At 41.2% G+C, this 19462-nt stretch overlaps 1 protein-coding gene across 1 annotated transcript in view; it reads right to left on the bottom strand.

The window, feature by feature from the left end:
- Nucleotides 1-19462, bottom strand: part of LOC148644396 (septin-7-like) — a 69015-nt gene that overhangs the window by 34392 nt on the left and 15161 nt on the right. The gene's annotated exons all lie outside the window — the stretch shown is intronic.

Here is a 19462-nt window from a genome sequence, read left to right as displayed (position 1 = left end):
CTCCAGTGGATTGGCCAAATTCATGAGCTACATCCAGAGGCACTGGACTCGACTCACAATTAAGGCCCGTTGAATGATGAAAACTTTTGTTTACACAGCTCATATCTTACGTAACGGCAGCTGGTTTGAGACACATTAGGGTTGAAGAGCTGCAGATTCTATAGCACAGATGCCCCCAGTCACCAGAGAGAATACTTCATTCCTCTTGTCTGCTCCACATAGAAAAGAAATCGCCTGCTACTGGTTCTCACTAGATTTTGACACCGTTTTCCCAGGAGGCTAGCCTTGCCTGAAGTCAGGCTGTGATTCTGTCTGCACCAAGCAGCAGGGGAATGTGGGAGCAACCTCTCACCTTCGCTCTGGCCATTAGTATTTAGGCCAAACAGCCAAGCAGTGCTCAGAGCAGTGCCTGTAGAGCTACTGGAGCAGGGATCTGCAGAAGAAAAGTCTCTAAGGCCAGAACCAAGAGCAAAAATGGAATCTAGAATAAATGACATTAAAATTCATAACTGTGGTGCAGTACCACATATACGGCTGGATACGCATATCTTTTGAATGTGAAAATAGCCTAAGAGTCATGTTAGAGAGACTAGCATTGATATGTGAACAAATTCAGAAGACCTTTCCAAATACTGCAGTGTTTGCATGTGAAACTCAGTGTTGCATAAAGTTATCCTGCTGCCCATACATTATCAGAATGCTGCTCCTGGTCAGGGTCACAGCTGGTAAAACCTACGCAAACTTGGGGAGAACATGCAACCTCCAAACCCGTGCTCCAGCCAGGAATTGAACCCGAAACCAAGAGCTGTGCTGGTTGAGACTCTGTTATATTTGTTGGAAATACTATTTTTAATTTGACTACGTGTATTAGACTGATGTTTAGGACAACTAACCTTGACATCCTGTATATTGCTTCCTCGGGGACTGATAAACATATCCTATGTTTACATATTAAGTCATTGGGAGAAACAAAGTGTAATTATGATTAGTAATTTGTTGTAATTATTATTAGTAATAGCGATTCTATCTAATTACTTATAATTATTATAATTACTATTTTAATAGTAATTGTGAGCAGTACTCCTCATAATTGCAACGTGGGGATGGTGTTCTACATGAAAAGACACTATGTTTACAGAAAAATGAATAATAATCTTCTATTATTTACTTTCTATATGAGACTGTACACTAAAGGAAACACAGGAACCTTTTTCCTCCAAACCTTTGTTCCCTGTTAATAAAAAGAGCTTTAAACTTTTTATGCACACAGAAGCATGCACAAATTTTCCATCGCAGGCTTTGAAAGCCCTGTGCAGTATTTGATAAATTATTCACGGTTGCCTCAATCTTTCAGACAGGGGTGAGAGAAAATGACAAAAGTGTTAAGATACACTAGCTGTTCTGTCACACAGCTGCCTACCAGCTGGGAAAATAATAGCACTTTGTTTCTCCCAATTACTTAATATGATGAAAACGTAGGATATATTTATCAGTCCCGGAGAAAACAATATACAGGGTGTCAAAGTTAGCTGTCCTGTTTGTCCATCAACATTCTACAACTGTGCAGTGGAGAACAATTAAAGGTGATTCCCACACAAATGGAGGGCTGAGAGGGACATGTACAATTACTCACACCACTGGGTGCTGCACTGACTCAGTTTGAGCACTGGTTGTGTGTATGATGGCTTGCATGTGTGAACGGGGATGTTACACAGCTGCAGAGCCCCACTGTCAGCACCGTCTCGAGTTTTATTTGTACCAAGTTTCATTTCTATGTGGAGCACTGTTTTCACAATAAACTTGTTTGAAAAGGCCAACCCTCTTTGCTTGCTCTAGGGTACTTTGCAAATGCTCAACGTGTACATAGGAACAGAGGTCAGTCATGAATACGGCAGTGTCATGGCCTTGGCACAAAATCTTTCAATTCAACTTTAATGGTTTTAAAAATGTGACATTGATTTCCTCAGAAACATTGACAAGAGGTTGTAAATGGCGACTTACTCCACAAATACAAGATAGTATGCAAAACAAGTTTTAAAATTCTGTTTAGTAATCAGTACTATGCCTTTAAATTGGAGTTTTCAATTAAGCTTTTTTTTTGGGTGCAATGGGTATGTAAACATTTGTTGCACAACTGAATACACACCATCTGGTGTGAAGCAGAGTTGTGTACACAGACACACACAGCAGCAGAGCCTGCAAAGCATCTGGGTCACAGTGGCTAAAATACACACACACATTTACATGCGATAACTAGAGCTGGTCCAGTCTCAAAAGCACATAGTGTGCAACACACTTCAGTAAACTCCTGAGCGTTCAGTGATGTGGTTGCTTTTGAAGCTTATTAGGTGCTGGCAGATAGGAGGGTCAAGATTAACTAGAGTGTCTAATAATAATAATATTAATACTTAATAATAATTCCTTACACGTATATAGCATTTTTCTGGACACTCCAATCAAAGCACTTTACAGTAATGGTGATTCCCCTCCACCTCCACTAGTGTGCAGCCCCACCTGGATGACTCAACAGCAGCCATAGTGCACCAGAACGCTCCCCACACACCAGCTCTCAGTGGGGAGGAGAACAGAGTGATGAAGCCAGTTCAGAGATGGGGGTTATAGTCTAGTCTAGTAACAGTCTGGACATTGAGTGCAAGATGAGCTCTAAAACCCAGATTTCAGGGTTTTAGGCTCAGCCAGCCAAGCTCAGGCTCCTCCAAAGGTATTGCTAAATTTGCCAACCATCTTCATCCAGTGGAGTGGTCTGAAGTTAGTTATGATATCCCTAGCTCCTCACATACAGATAACCCTATTATTTAGGCACTTGTGGTGTCACTTTCACTCCTTTTTCTTGAAAGCCTTGGTTTCAGACACCTCACATGAAAGGAAGCCCAAGGCAGCTTAACGATTGCAATTTCAAAGGATAAATCTTGATAAACAAGACTGTGCCTTGAAACAGCTAGTTACATGGTTAAACGCGTCGTATTTAACAGCTTGCCAAACAGCTCTATTATATCGCAAGGTTTGAAAAATCCAACAAATTCGTATAAGAGCCCAAAGTATTCACAGAGTTACCTGACCACCATCAGTACAGCCAAGGTACCGGATGCAATGAGGGCCACTTGTCTACGTAACTTTAGACACTTCGACACTAACAAACACTATTCTGCTGAACTGTATTCAGTCTAGCTTGGCATGGCCTGTGCAAACAAATACCAGCTATTTTCAATGTATCATTTGTGCATCTGTAATGGGCTCCATGACAACCTGGGCCTCATATCCCCTGTGGCACCATTCTCCAACCAGTGTCACATTTCGCTCTCGATAATTACAGACAGAACTGCAAACCACACCAGGACAAATACAGCCCTCTGCAAAACCAGAAGACACTTCACATTGTTCTCTTACCCCACATCACACACATTACCCTGTACCGGTGCAACACTGTGTCGGAGGCAATAATTAGGGATTCAAAATTGCATGATATGAAAAAGTAACATTTTCTCAGAAACGGTGCCAATTCTGACATGAAGGCATACAAGCACAGAGAGGTAAGAGATGCAGATAGACTCGGAGGCTGCCACAGGGGAGTTCTAGGAAGCTTACAGGGAGCCCTCCTGTTGCAGGCAAATTAACTTCCCTCTTCACTTTATGACCTAACAAAGAAGAGAAGGTCTGACTTCATTAAACAGCAGGGCTAACATGCTGCAGGGGAGAACGTGAGTGAGATGAAAGTTAGCACTATTTCTCCATATGGAGAGGGTGAAAATTAAGACATTCTAACAAAATCGAGAGGAACTTTTCTGTTGAGAAATGAAAGAGGAAAACACTGATGCTACAATGAAAGCTACTGCTTTATTAAGCCAAGGTGTTTAAAAGTGTACTGTAGAACAAGAAGGTTTCTTTTTGCACAATCTAATGAAAACCCTTGATCAAGGTTTGAAAAAGTAACTTGGCAAGTTTTGCAGTAAAATTGTTCTTAGATCCTCTGGTCACTGATTAGGAGGCTACTACTAAATAAACCTAAAGTCTTTCGATGGCTGACAATTCATGGCTATTGGGAGGAGTGTAAACATTCCTATTTCTGGCCACTATGATGCTCAGTTCTCCAGAGATAAGGTGGAACACAAATGATGTGGCAATCCTGAAAATTTGCATGGGATTTGGCTGCAAATATTTCACACCCATACACTAGACATGCCTGTGTGAGCTAAGTCTGCTGCTCCTAGCCCCAGTATTATTCTGTGGCCAGTGGACCTTTCAAGGTGTTATTATTCCCCTGGGTTATAAAGAGAGTTCAGATCCCACGTGAGGAGCATTCTGGTGTAATTGACCTAGCATGTGTGATTTTCATTGTGTCCGAGTGGCTATGGCAGTAATGCACAGCAGTATGCTGGCACAAATAGTGCAGGGTGTGATTCTGTTGTCCTTTTGTGCAGTTCATTTCAGTTTTACTATTTACTTTAAAATATAGCTGTTGTTTGCACACTGTCACACTCAATATAAACTGCTAACCACAATGGATAGAAGTATTATAGCTCCAAAGAAGCATGCCCTAATGGTATAATCTCTCCTCAGACAGACAGTCTCCCCCCTCAGACGAGATCCACATACCTTCTCATGCTTGACCAGTTACAGCTGCAGAACTCCATAAACATGGAAAACCGCCTGTATGTCTTGTATGAGTGCATACAGCAGCAATTAAAACCTCTGTTAATTGTTTTTTTTAGTTTAGGTCCTCCTAGGTCTTGAAAATCTCAACCCTAATCTACTGTATGAGGAACAGCAGATACACTATCTAGAAATTGCAGTGTGTACTTTTAATCAGGAACAACGACGGCAGGTCAATTTAAACTCCTCATGCCATTCTGCTACATTGTAAAGCATTATCCTCTGTGCGCCATTCAGTGCTCTTGGATAACCGATTTCCCGCTTCACTGTAAAGCTGTGCTTTTCTTGAGCGGAGCAAATGTTAAGAATTTAGCTCTGTCACCTGAAGAAAACAACACGGCCTACACATTTTTCTTTTTTGTTACTTTTCAGTGTGGACCCAACCTTAATTTTTCCTTGTTTACAGCCAATGCACTATCCTCCTCCTCCTCACTCAAACCGATTCCTCTTTTGAGTTTTCAAGCATTATTCCCAAACCCTTTTTTTGAACCCATTTTCAGGAGCACATGGAATTGTTTAATTTCGGGAAACCACTGTTGTGTGTTCTTTTCCCAGTTGTAGTCATTACAATTAGAAAGTGCATTTATTCAATCAAAAGAACATTAATAACTTTTTCATCTTGAAGTACAGTATAAGCTACTATTTTGGTGTGACAGGCCTAATTAATTTGCCTAATATATCTGTCCAGTAGAAAATAACTTAGAATTTATTAAATCCTCCCTTTATCCTTTTTAGTTGGTGCTTCTGTTTAAATGGTAATAATCTGACATTTATGAAGGCTAAATGAGTTAGATTCACTAGCAGCCTTGGTTGCTAGACAGGCTAAATTGCTTCCTCTTGTTTGTAATATTTATGGTTAAAACCAAACCAGACCAAGCCAATAACGTGTGAAACTCATTTTAAAATGTTACTGTTTTGGTTGCCCACTTTTTTCAGGGCTGGCTTGTGAGGTTAGCGCAAAGACCTCCATTCATAAGAAAAAATGACACTCTAGAATTAGAAGCATTTGAGGAGTGCTTAGGTATAGTGAGATTTGGCTTAACCTGCTTGGCTGAAGGCCAGCCCCCTGATTATAGCACAAGAAGGCTGGGCTGCCCAGCAAGAGTGAGGAGTGAACCAAGAGGGTGCAGAGATGGGGTAGAAGAGACATGTTCACGGCATTTACAGCTTTCAGGAAATGATGTCAGGAAAGATTATGATTTAGAACCATTTGGGTGGATGTCACTTAGATTCCATCATCCCTCCCAAACGTCTTTTAAGAGCTCCGTTAAGTTTATTTCCAAGTGCATTAAAAAAAACCTAAGCAATGAGGGAAAACACCCAAGCATTATAGCCTAGGGACAGCTATACCATTGATTGACTGCATTGATTTCAATATATTTCAACCTTTGCTTCTCAGGCCCTCATCGATGAGCAAATTTTAGCTCATATGCAACAGATGCTCCATGGTTTTGAACTACAAGCACAGCTAAACAAATATCACATTAATTTCTCTGCAAGACTATCTCATGTTTGTATAGGCCTGTCTCTTTAAGGCTTTATGGCTCTTTAATAGAATTGGCAGCTAATTTTCCTCTGGAGCAGAAACGGTTGAAAGTCACTTTGTGTTTAATCAAAACAAGACATAAGCCTCTAAGCTTCAACTGTCAGAATATGCCCTTTCAAAATATGGAGTCTGACACAGGCCAGACAAAAATTCTCCAGTTATACGCAACAAAGTCTGAACATTACCTCAGCATAGAACAACTAAATTAAATTAACACAGTGGGTGACTCAAAGTTGACCTCTCTTCCTTTCATAAACAGACTCTCTCAAACTGAACAGAACGGATTGGCTCACACAAAGAATAGACCCTGGCTGGCTACAACGTCACCACTCCCATCCAAACACTGAAAAACAAATAAAGAAACTGTCACGTGCATCCAGAGACATGCTGAAGGGAGAAACACTTTCCTCTAAACATTCTTCTGCCTGCCTTGGAAAAAAAAACTTCACAGACCGATAATGATTTTGGAGGCAGCAGCAAATAATGAACCAAACCTATGTATGACATGAGCCCTGTCGCATTATCACTGCTGGTGGCTCTGCGCTCCAGTACACCAAGTCATGGAGAGGACAGGAATCTCCTCCCAGTTGGCATATTGTTGTGAAACCAAACACATGGCACAAAAGGTGACATCTGGCATGAACTTCCTGAAACAAATGGTCAAATGGTGGGCAAAAAACCTTTAGATATGAGACCATCCACCTCAACTCTAAACATCTTCTTACAGCGCTAAAGGTCTTGCTAAAATATCCTCCCTGAGTCCTCCTTATAGTCAGAAAGCACCATGCAGGACCCTGCTCTGTAGATGGTTTTATGTCAGATATGCACCACTGGCAGGAGGTAAAAGGGAATACAGTTCTTATGACCAATGATTTCTGAGGACTGATTGCCTTTTTTGTTCATTTTAATACACTGTATAAATGATCTAATATAGGAATATAGGAATCTTTGGTATAAACTGAGTAGTGCATCAAAAGACAGCATTCTAATATGGGAAAAATGTACTGTATAATCTTCCTTGCCCATTACTGACCCCTGAACCCCTCCTCTGCTGGGAACTCTGCTCACGATCTGATGTGCCATTCCTGAGCTCTGCTGTTCCCATAGGAGAGGGAGCTCTGATGCTGGGCAGCTCTCTCTCTGTTATCATGCAGATCACAAAAAAACAATAAACAAATGGTCTAAGAAAGCAGTTGGACTGTAAGGGCACTCCCTTTCACTTCTTCCTTCCTGAATGGAAAAACTTCTAATGTCTAATGTGGACATTTGAAAGACAGTTTGCCCATATTACTGCATGTCCTGCAGTAAGAGTTTCCCCAAATGGAAGTCTGGACAGTTTCTTTGGTTTGATTATAGCTAGCTCCATGAAGTGCAAGACATATACCTGGTTAAAACACCCATAGATTTTTTGTGTGATGAAGGTCCTCCTGTTTTCCCATTAGAACAAATGCACATAGATATGAACAAACTATTACAGAGGGCCCTCATCCCTAGCCTTAAGGGGTTAAAGTGACTCTTCGTGCTTCAAAGGCTTTTCTTCACAGTTAACAGAGTCCAGAAGAGATTCTGAAGGAGCAGCAGGGAGTAGTCACCTTGATAGCAGTGAAGAATTGCTGATGCTCCCCTCTCAAGACAGGCAAAGGAGACTGCACATCCAGTTACTGAGTCTCTTCAATTAGTCTGGCTCCATTTCACACAGACAGTCTGCCAACAACCCTCTTTTCCAATAAAAGCGCTAGGCAGGAACTTAAGGTTAAAGGCACAAAACGAAGTGCGTATTTTCAAAGGCAATAAAAACGTATTTTCAAAAGACTCACCCTCTCTCAGTCTACACACGTCATAGCTCCAATGCCCTTCCCCTGCTGGTGTTAAAAATACCCAAACCACCCTTACTGCCCAGAGGTCTCAAAGCTCTCCCAGCCCTGTCTGAGAAATGCAAGTCTTGTGTGCAGCTGTTTATGTCAGGCCCATCATGAGACACTAGGCCACTCGGCACAGCTCTGTTTGTGTTGGCTCTGCGTTGTGCTCGGTGCTGTGACTATCACTGTGTAAAGGCTGCTCTTTGTGCTCTGTCCAATCTCACTAGGATTCAAAGCAGAGAACTGCTGAGGCCTGAAGAAAAAATAAAGCAGGAACTCAAAAAAATGAATATTTAAGCTTGAAAATGCTACTAAAAGGTCAAAGTGTCCTTTGAGGAGTACTTTTAACATCCGCATTTTCTTATTTTTGATCCTGCTCCATTATATAGTTACTGTTATCCAAGGACAGTTATCCAAGTGTTTCTGAGAATGGTCTTCAAACCTGGTTCCCAAGAAGCATCCAGCAAACAGCACCCTGCTGTTTGGAAATCTCCACTCCAGGCCAGCGGTTTGAACCCGAGACGTCCAGTTCTCCATACAGCAAGCAGAGGGAACACACTCAATCCCATGTAAGCAAGGGAAAAGAAACATGCAGGAGCACTCTGTGCCCTGAGAACATGGACAAATCATCCTGTTTCAACAATGTTACTTAGAAACTTAACACAAATATAAAACCAGAGGTTGAGTTACCAAAATGGACCACCACAAGGCCAGTGCACTCTTAAACCTGCAATATTATTATTATTATTATTATTATTAATTGCTTACACTTATATAGCGCTTTTCTGGACACTCCACTCAAAGCGTTTTACAGGTAATGGGGACTCCCCTCCACCACCACCAATGTGCAGCCCCACCTGGATGATGCGACGGTCCATCAATATAACCAAATGTTTTTATATATATGGAATACCTGAAAAAAGATGTGCTGAGATTGAATATGCTGTAAGCAACAAGACTACCTACCAGTGCACAGCTAAAGATAACTCGTTTAGCCAAAGCAGTTGCTAAACAAATCAACACAGACAACCAGCTGAACCAACTTCATTGTCATTATTATAACAAAGCAAACTCACTCAGTGATTTGGAGCCTATATGCAATTTAATTTTAAAAATTATATGATTATATATATTAAATATTAAGGTGGATGTAACATTTTTAATTATTATTTAATGAGTTAATTTTAAACTATTATTATTATCATCATAATACATAAAGATTATAGACTTTATTTTATAGCATTATCTCATCCTGAAAATTAATTACATTTTAATTGTAATATTATAAAAAGGTTTACATTATAAAAAGACACCCAGTAACCTAAATGAAAGATATTTATGTAATGCATGCATAATGCTTTTAACATCTGCATGATTATTTTCTTTGTCTAGTCTTTTTGGTAAGTGGGGAAAAAAAACTCTCAGTGCAAAACTGTTCATTTCTCAACATAAACAATATGCAGGATCATAAATTGATTTTTTCTATATCATATCCCATGAGTTTTTATTCCAACATATATAACATAATGCAGCCTGGCACTATAATTCAATGTTTTTCTTCCTGGACCCCTTTAATGTTGACCAGACCTGTATGTTTTTCTAGGTAGACGTTTTACAGTACTACTGTATATATTCAAGAAAGGTAATTACACTTCAATAAAATATTCTTGAAATTTAAATTTAAAGGGAATAAAGGGAATTTTCTACCACTCGCAGAGTTCTCAGCTTTGTTCAGTGATGTGAAAATGATCCCTAAGTAGTTCAGTATAATGGAAATGGTGACATCTATTTATTAGGTTGACTCACAGTGTCCGATTGTGAAAACATCTGTAAAGGTCTCTTTAAACAAGCAACATGAGATCCCAGAATGCAAATCTATGTCCCCCTGCAGTGTTGTCATCCTTAAAGAGCTCCAGTCCATTTTGCTCTTTGTCACCTTTTTCTGCCAGATGTCAGAAATGCACACATTGGCAATGTGTTACTCAACACTGTTAGGAACTTCAGTACAGCAATGATTGGCACATGGCCAGCTTCAAGACCCTGGCAAAAACATTTATTTTTCCTTATGTCAACATCTGACCGAATCAAATTTCCAGCAGGAGGGCCTCAATCACTTTGCTAAATTTTCAGAGAGCATTTCTACTCATTTTCAGTGCTGAGGACCAAGGATGCATCTTGAGAACACTAAATACATTTTCACTGGAGGGGAGAAAAGACAGATTGCTCAGACATAATATAAATTAGAGTTCATTTTGGTTCTATCTAATACCTGACAGCACCTTTTACACCAAGTAAAAAAAAATCACTGAAAACGGTTTCCTTTGGGTGTCTCTGGGGAGCTCCAAGGAAACGTCAGCCTGGCAGTTACAGCTGGGAAATTCTCCCATTATCTTGCTCCCTGGGCCTTTGCCTTCTGACCACAAATATTTCCTGTCAACACTTTAACGAGACACAAGTCAGTCTGGGCAGCATCTGGGCCCAAGCCTACACGCCTCTCCTCCATCGGAAGGAATGGAAACTGCAGGAAGACTCCAGTCCGTCCCACAGCCGACGGACAGGAGCTGAGGAGCCTGCCTTTTTGAACACAATCGACCTCAAGAAAACCTCAAGGAAGGGTGACAAATGGAACTTAACTTTGAATTAAAAACGGCAGGGAAAATCAGAGTGGATGTGAGTTCTTACAGTGGATATTGACAAAATGCAGGCACAATTGACTAGTTTAAAAAAGAGAACATATTTGTATTCTGGTCAGCCATCGTGGACAGATCCTGCTCGGACTAGGACTAGCTACGGACTAGGTTCCTGTGTGCTGCCAGTGTTATTAGGCGAAAGGTGACTGCTATGATTCCAGTAACAATCACCCACAAATGTACATGTCTGATTTATTTACCAACTAGAGTTATTTCGTTTCACATTTTGGCCTGATGTTTGGTTATGGGTTTTTTTTTTCTGGGTTAGTGTCATCTTATCCACAAGCCCCCTCTTTAAACTTTTTAAATTCTAGGTTTATAACCCTTGGCAAGGGTTGAACTTTACAGGTTGAATTAAAAAAGCTATAGTTTTGTTAAAAACAATGAGAGAACTTCGAAAGGATTACAAAAACATTGCAATGGCCTGCAGCAGAGAATTTTGAATTTGAATATGGAAAAGGGGTTCGTTTTTACATTAATACCTGAACATAACATGACAGAATTAGTTCAGGCCAGTGGCTCACCACACTGGGAACATGCTTAACAGGTGCCAGCGCCCAAACCGACACTTCCACTAGCACACTTTGCGCTGAAGCGTGAAGATTCACGCGGCAGGAAGATTACTGGGCCTTTCGCAAGAGCAGACATGACAACAAACTCCATCAAGGACAAACTGAAGCCTGACCTTCACTTCCACTGTTGTGGACACTTATCCAGGAGGCTGTGTTTTAGGCAAAGAAAAGTTACAGACTAAAATCTTATTGATACCAAGCGATTGCCAACAGATTCTCACTTGAACCCCTTCAATCGAAGTGCTTCAATGACAAGGGATTTCAGTGGAACTCTGGTAAGAAAATAGCTGAACAACACTCACAGGTTTGTCTTATCTTCTAATCAAGGGAACAGAAAATCACGTTATGGAATGATGGATCCTTGCACAAATTGGTCCCTTTTAAAAAACTATTTCATTTGGAAATACCAGTTTTATTTCCATTTAACACCCTCAAATTCTGGAAATATTTGTCTACTTTTTTGTTAATTTCTTTCGGATTCACCTTCCGTTTTTTATTTGACATGCCATGCCCACCCAGTCTGGAGTGGCAAATTGTTTCTTTACACCTCAGGTCTAAGCAACCATCCCTGAGCTGCATGGAGAGAAAGGATGGGCAAAACAAGCCCCTCAGAGCCCACCCACAGTGTTCAACTGATGACAGACTGCAAGCCCCACTCTCTAACAGGAGTGTTAACGCACCCTGGAGAAGAGACATCTACTACTGAACTACAGCCCCTAGCTTATGAAGAAGCTCACGACTGGCCTCTAATCTTGAATTCACATGCATCAGCTTCCATTTCATCGGTTTACTGTTTAAGTACTGATTAATTTTATACAATTATCGCGAATTGCTAATGAGAATTCCTCAACCTAATTAAACAAGCATTTCATTAAGTATTTGCAGGAGTCAGAATGGCAGCCAGAGTGAGGTTTAATGTGCCAAAAGCCTTTGAAACGCCAGCGTAGTTTCAGTGCTAACACCATAATTAGAAACTCAACAGCTCTGCAGAAAAGCAGGTTGGCAAAAACATAACAGCCCTTATTCTCGAGGGTGCAAGCCAGCATTTGTATTTTCTGAAGAGACCTCTTTAATACGTGTGAAAAAATAGTACTGATAACAACTGAAAGATTTCTTTTTTCAAAACTTGTGTACTGGAACATGGGACATTCTGCCTAGTTATTTTCAATCTGCACGTTTTTTTCAATATCCAAGTAATGACGATAGGAATCTGACTCATTATTCATTTTTAGTTTATGCTATTTTGTAATATATATAATTTACAAACGTTAAAAAAAAAGAACTTTAAGCCCTGCTGCTAAGACTCCAAGGTGGCCTGCCTTCCATCATTCTGCATGTTCTTGTGTTCATGCCAGACGGCCACTTAAAAAGCACAAACCTAATTAATCCCGTTTAACAGACGGGCTGCAGTAGGGCAGATTGCCGAGCCACAGAAATCCCCCATCTGCTTCTTTACACTTCTCTGAACAGACAAATCTTCGCTCGCCACCTGGAGACACACAGAGCAGTGAAGCCATGACACGCCACGCTGGTCATGAGGAGAGGACAAAACCGCCATTGACTGACGCCAAGGGGAGAAGCTACAGTACACGCACAGTAACTTCCACTCTCGCTGGCAAAGACCGCACCTGTACGGCTAATATGATTTTTTCTGGGTTTATATATTTTCTAATTTCTTCATTATGGGCGTGGGAGGTCCTCCCACTGTCCTAAAACATTCTAGTTTTAGAATACATGGGAGTATCAATGCCTACTATGCAACAGATTTTCATCAATAGTCTTGATAGGTAGATGATAGATGTTGACTGCTTTTACAAGGAACAAACCAAGATACTGCATGTGGATCCCATACCTTTGCCCTCAGTACACAGGAGGGTGTTTATCAGCTACACCTGATATTTTTAACTGTCCAGGTAGGGATCATAAGTCACATAAGAGGAAAAAGTTGCATCAGTCATCGGGGGGGAGGAGGGGAATTTGGAATAAACTATTCACATAAACCAAGTAAGTTATGAAATAATAATACTAGAATCAACCTTTGTTCTGATATCTCTGCGGCAGTGACCAAGCATTTGCATTTATTTGTATTAATGATTAATTTTAATTACTTGTACAACCATTTGAAATCGGTGAATATCCTTAGATAAAATTTACCAACAATATTATCGTTATTTCTTTAGAGGAGGTGAAAAAGGGGTCGAAAAGGAACTTGCGCTGCATGATCTACTTCTAATTAGAACAGTATTGACAACGGAAAGAAGACTCTCCTTACATCGAGATAAGTTTACGTTGTATAAAACGGCAGAGCGTGATATTAATGATACTGACGAAACAGAAAGTATACATTTTCTTCCAGGTTTATCTTTCCAAATTTACTCCATTTAGAGCAACATTATTTGGGATTTTGAGACATAAGAAATGGAATAAGCTTTTAAGCTCTTGCATGGAGTCATCTTTCCTGGCTCTGCACTGTTTCTGGGGCTGTGATCAAGCCCAAGAGATTATTACTGGGTCTGGGTGTGTCATGGAAACAGTAAAGTCAATGTTATGTCAGTGTCTGGATGTTAGTTTGTGGCTGCGAGTGTCTATGTGTGGGACTGGCTCCATGTGTGGATGCGCTGTGAGTCTTGTGCTCGGAATCAGGGCGTCCCGAGGGCCAGGCTGCATCTGACCGCAGCATGCCTGTGCCGATGTTTGCATGAGGTCTGTGTCTTATTTTGAGTCTGAGCTCCCCGCATGTGTTTCTGAGTGCAAGAGCCAACAGTCACTAGATATTAAGAGTATCAACTGAACAGAGGCAGAGGAAGCAGATCACAGAGGACTTAGCAGCACCTCACTCATTAAATTAGAAATGGACTACTGTTATGCTTTCTAAACCAACTATTCCTGGAATCATCATGATTAACTTATCTTAATTCACCGATCCTGCACAGACTAGGTATAGACAACCCAGTACCTTGATTAATGGGTTTCCTGAAAAATCAAGAAGCACATTTAGACACTGCTCACTGCTCACTGCTCACTGCTCACTGCTCACTGCTCACTGCTCACTGCTCACTGCTCACTGCTCACTGCTCACTGCTCACTGCTCACTGCTCACTGCTCACTGCTCACTGCTCACTGCTCACTGCTCACTGCTCACTGCTCACTGCTCACTGCTCACTGCTCACTGCTCACTGCTCACTGCTCACAATGCAAGATGGAATGAAAAACGTCAACTAATGTAACACTCAAAAGTTGCCTGCTGTAGACTAAATGCACAGAAACCAGTGTTCAGAAACTCTCAGACACTTGTTTAGCTAGAGGGGCCGCTGCACAGAACACCAATAAATACCACGCCGCCTTGAACTCCTTATGCCTATTGTGCACCGTTTACTGGAGAACCCCAGTTACAATCCGGCTTTGTGAATAAGCTCTGAGCAGATGTCTACACTGGTTGTGCCCCTCTGAAGGCCCCAGAATACTCCACTCCTAACAGAAGTGAGGGGAGTGAAACAGAATTGAAGCCAGTGCTGTACTCCCATGTGCTCACTGGGGACGTGTGAGATACTCTGGTGCGACATGATCCAAAGAATAATGGTGCACAACAACGGAGGTAAAGAACGTAAATAAGGGACAAAAGATCCTATTTTGAAAAAGTGAGCCATCTGAGCCATCACATTCCAGAGCACATTGAGCAGGGCTGAGGGCCCTCATGATTCACATGATTATCATAAAAAGCCTTTCTTCATTGGACCACTGGCTCACCACCTGTAGGGAAATCAGCTGGACTGCATACAACATCTGGACTGAATAGGAAGTCTCTTTTTTTTTCCCCCCACAAGGCACGATTATAAAGGATGTGCTGTGCTCACAAAACCTCAATTTTCCTGTCATTGTGCTGCATTTGAGAAGAGTGTAAAGTACAGTTCAGCTTCTACCCCCTTTTTACTGTTTCGTTGGTTATTTGCTATGCTTACTTCCCATTTCTCTCTAAAGCACAGAGATGCCTCCCCAAGAGAAAGAGGAAAGGCCAGGAGAAAGCTTGGCTCTGGGCCACCGGTTAACAACTCCTTGTACTGTAGGCGGAACCAACAGTGCTCTGAAACCAGAATCCAGCTCAGAGACCAGAGGACGCACACCAAGTCAAGACGCAACAGGAAGCTGCTGACGCGAACTACTGCACGAGAAATTCAACCGCTGATGCCAGTCGCTTATACAGTACGTAGAGACTGATAAAGTCAACGTTAAACCAGAGCTTAATTGCTCATTCTGATTACAGGACAATCATATTTACTAACAATTGCTCAAAACAATTTAAGCTGATCCAAGAATTGTGACTAGATAAAATCTAAACCAGACCTGTATCACTTGATTACAGGTTTCAACTTGATTAGTCCCTGATTGCATGTGAACGTGCCCGCATAAAAATACATGCAATCACAGAGTCATCAACATCATTAGTCTTCCAACAGGATAACAGCCACTCAGAGAACACAAAAAATGTTAGAAATGAAAAATTACACATTAGGTTTGGGGCTGCTAGTAGCTTTTTGATTGAATGATCTTGTCCAGGCATTTCCTGAAGGGAATTTGCTTCATCTAATGGCATGAGAGGATATGTTTTGAAGAGAAACATTTTGTGCCTCGACTTATTTTTGTTGGTGAGCATGTTTTATTCTACAAGTTCAGCTAATTGCTTCTAGAGAGAATTTAACAGAGCTGGAATCTCCCACCTAGAAAGGGCCTGAAATCCTATAGGATGAGAATGATAAATAACATTGGACACCACAATATCCACAAAAACAGGAAACAAAGGGCTGACATGAAACAAAACAAAAGATATATATATCAAAGCTGGTTGAGTGTTAAAAAATGCAAAGTTCTAAATGGCTATTTATTCATTCAAGGACAGAAGACGATTCTAAACATTTAGTAATAAAGGCTTTGAAACATGATGTTGCACCTGAGCTGAGTTCTATAAATGAGGAACCACCAAGCACATGCTAAAAAGACTACTGCATTCCTCAGGATCATGTCATACTTTATCAATCATTTCAGATGGCTTCAGCTTTTTTCCAGAGTTCACTCAGAAGACATGAATGTATATAGCCTCACACTGCAGTGCACTAAATCTGTAGTGGAAATCTTCAGTAAAGCTAGGACTATAATGCCATACAAGGGGAACTCAACCCCAGCACCTCATCCCTGCCACAGATCCAATACAAAATAAGAACTGGAGTGCCCATTGCAGCCAAGGGGAACCTAACTCATCAGGTCCCCAACAGCACAGCACTTCCTCTGAACTGTGGGACAGCCAATCGAGCAATGTACTGTTAAAACAAGTCTCAGTGCTCAAGACAAGAAATGACACCTTAGTGTAATGAGAGTCGTTTGGGACACAGGCATTTTCTCTCAGTGTGTTGCTAGAAAAGGCATTAAACTGACACTTCAGTCTCCTCTGACAGTGTCAGGCATCCGAGGAAAGAGACGACTGTCTGTGCACGTGTGTATGGGGGTGGGGGAGTGGAGCACAGGGGAGACAGTGATCTAAACAATTTCCGATATTCACTGAAAGATAAGAGCTCTTCCCCCCAGGACTCCCCGACCTCCTTACACACCTCCTGTGTCTCCCCAGGAAACACAAGAAACACACTTTCTCACACACGTCTAAACCCTTCAGCTAAGATCTTATGCACTTCTTGACTTTATTTAATGTATTGGTATGTGGATGAATCACAACACTTGTGTTTGGTTTTCATTAAGTAGACATAGTAGAACTGTTTGCAGGCCCACAGGCAGTACTAATAATTCCACTACATTGTGTATTGACCCATTGCCATCCCTCACTATTCACTGGCTTGTATACAACAGCCTGCAACTTGCAAAATCTTGAAAAGTCAATGAGACGGGAATCTTTTTGTGGCCCAGTGCTACCAGTGCTGTTCTGCACAAATCTGCTATCCTGGGAAACACAGACTGAGTGTTGGCCTGATTGGCATAGCAGTGTGACAGCGGCACCAGGTGTCTTGAACCATTACTGAGAAAGCCAGCAAAGAGGTCAGGTGATGTTTAAGGTGACAGAGTTTTTCCACTGCTGTCCTGGGATCCACTACATCCAGTCCAGATCCTAAAGCCACACTTACAGTCTAGACTACCTTACACAGCCTGTACATGTGACGCAGCACCATAGAGCAGATATGAAAGTCACTACCTTAACCAGCATCTTTGTAAAGTGGCATGTCATCAGCACTAGAGAGGCAAAGAAATACAGCTCCCCTGAGGAGAAACTCTGGACAATGTCCACTGCTGACAGGCTGAGAGCAAAGATCCATACCCACACTTAAACATTTCTCTCTACTGTGCGCCATGTTACGTCATCTTGATGACTGTTACCCCATCCTGCATCAGATTACTAGAACAAATCAAGTATTTGCAAAAAAAAAAACAAATTTCAAGTCAGTGACAGAGTATCTGTTGGTACATTAGCCTAACCTTTTGATATCATTTTGGAAACAGAAAAAAGGAGGTTAGATTAGTGTGGAGGGCCAAGTACTAAAAACATATGCTGCAAAGTAAAGTTTCACTTTCCTGTGACAAATATTTGTCATTTTATCCCCCAAACTGCAAAAACATCCATGAGATCGCCGTATTACTTGATTAATTCTTCCAGTGATGACTCCCGTAGCTCAAAGCCAGCCGTAGAAACAGACGAAGACGCAGACAGAGTCTTACAGAATAAGGTGGACACAGAGAAAAGCAGCACACCTCTCTCAGTCCTGAAAACAGTACTGGACATTGCTGACAGTGTCCTTCCAGCTGCTGTGTTTTATTCAGAGGTCTATGTCTGTACTGAGGTTATGAACATACTGCAGATCCTGTTCTACTACAGCAGAGGGACACAGGAGAGAACAACCTCCCTCCACTGGAAGCTGTATTTCTCTCGCGTACATGAAAAGAAGAACTGCAGCAGTCGGAACCCCCAACCTCTCAAAAGGCAGTTTTTCTACACAGTGAAACAAAACCTCACACAGACCCTTTTTTGAAATAATGGATTTTTTACTTAAAGACCCTGAAAAGAACCCCACCATTGTCCAAACAATTTTCCAGCTGGTTTCCATTAAAGTGATACTTCATACAGGAACATCACTCATTTTCTTTGGCCTCAAAGCTGCAGCTGCTGTATGTAGGGACGTGTGGGCATGGGCTAGATACATGACAGATGTCAGTTCTGTTTAATATTGTTGGCTTCATAAAAGCTCTGAAAATTATATAAAACCTTGAAACGGGATCTAATACCAAAATCATCTGCACAAAGTTACCCTGTTTATTTAAGTTTCAATCACTGTTATTACTGTTATTAATCTTCCACCTTGGGTCAGATTATTCCCAATTCAAAATATAAGAAAAATAATTCATGTGACAGGGAAAAGAAAACCTTTTTTCTCAAGAATGCAGCTTTACATACACCGGGTATCTATTTTTAAATACTGGCCAGGATTATAAATTCTGGAAAACAGGCCTGTCAGACTAACTTTTTTGTCAGACATTCCAAATATTTCTTATATATATTCTTCTAAAGTAGTATATTTGTTCCATTTTTTATTGCTCATTAAAGTCCGCTTAGTGCCAAATGACACATTACGCTGAAAATACTCTTTCCAACCAATACTCTTGCATGTAGTGTGCAGTGTTAAATGTTCACTTATGAAGTGTCCTGTCTTTACACAAGCTTTCCAAACCTCCCAATTATTGCCAAACTCATTGTGCCAGCAAAGCCCAGGACTCTGGTAACCCACATTAATTATGATCTCAAAAGCCAGAAAATGCAACAGTCTTACTTGTTGCAGTGTGCTTATATCCCTGCATACCAGTTATGTAAACCCCTGGATATGGCTGATATCACTAGAATCTAGAAGCTTTGCTGTGGCATTGATGCTAGAAGGGGAACACTCCAACTGCTGGGTGTGCTGTCAGACTGACAACACACCTGTGTTCTGAAATGCATGCCGAGGCCTTAAAGAGAGCCTTCACCTCTCAGGACACAAATGACAAGGTGAAATCCTTCTTAACTGGCATGCCACTGAAACAGTTCTACCAACAGCAGTGTTGTACACTATAATACTATATATTTATACAAACCCT

The sequence above is a fragment of the Lepisosteus platostomus genome, chromosome 20 (assembly GCF_059453375.1).
Source record: "Lepisosteus platostomus isolate fLepPlt1 chromosome 20, fLepPlt1.hap1, whole genome shotgun sequence".
Classification (NCBI taxonomy): Eukaryota; Metazoa; Chordata; class Actinopteri; order Semionotiformes; family Lepisosteidae; genus Lepisosteus; species Lepisosteus platostomus.
The sequence above is the reverse complement of the archived record's forward strand: the minus strand, read 5'-3'. Positions and strand labels throughout refer to the sequence as shown.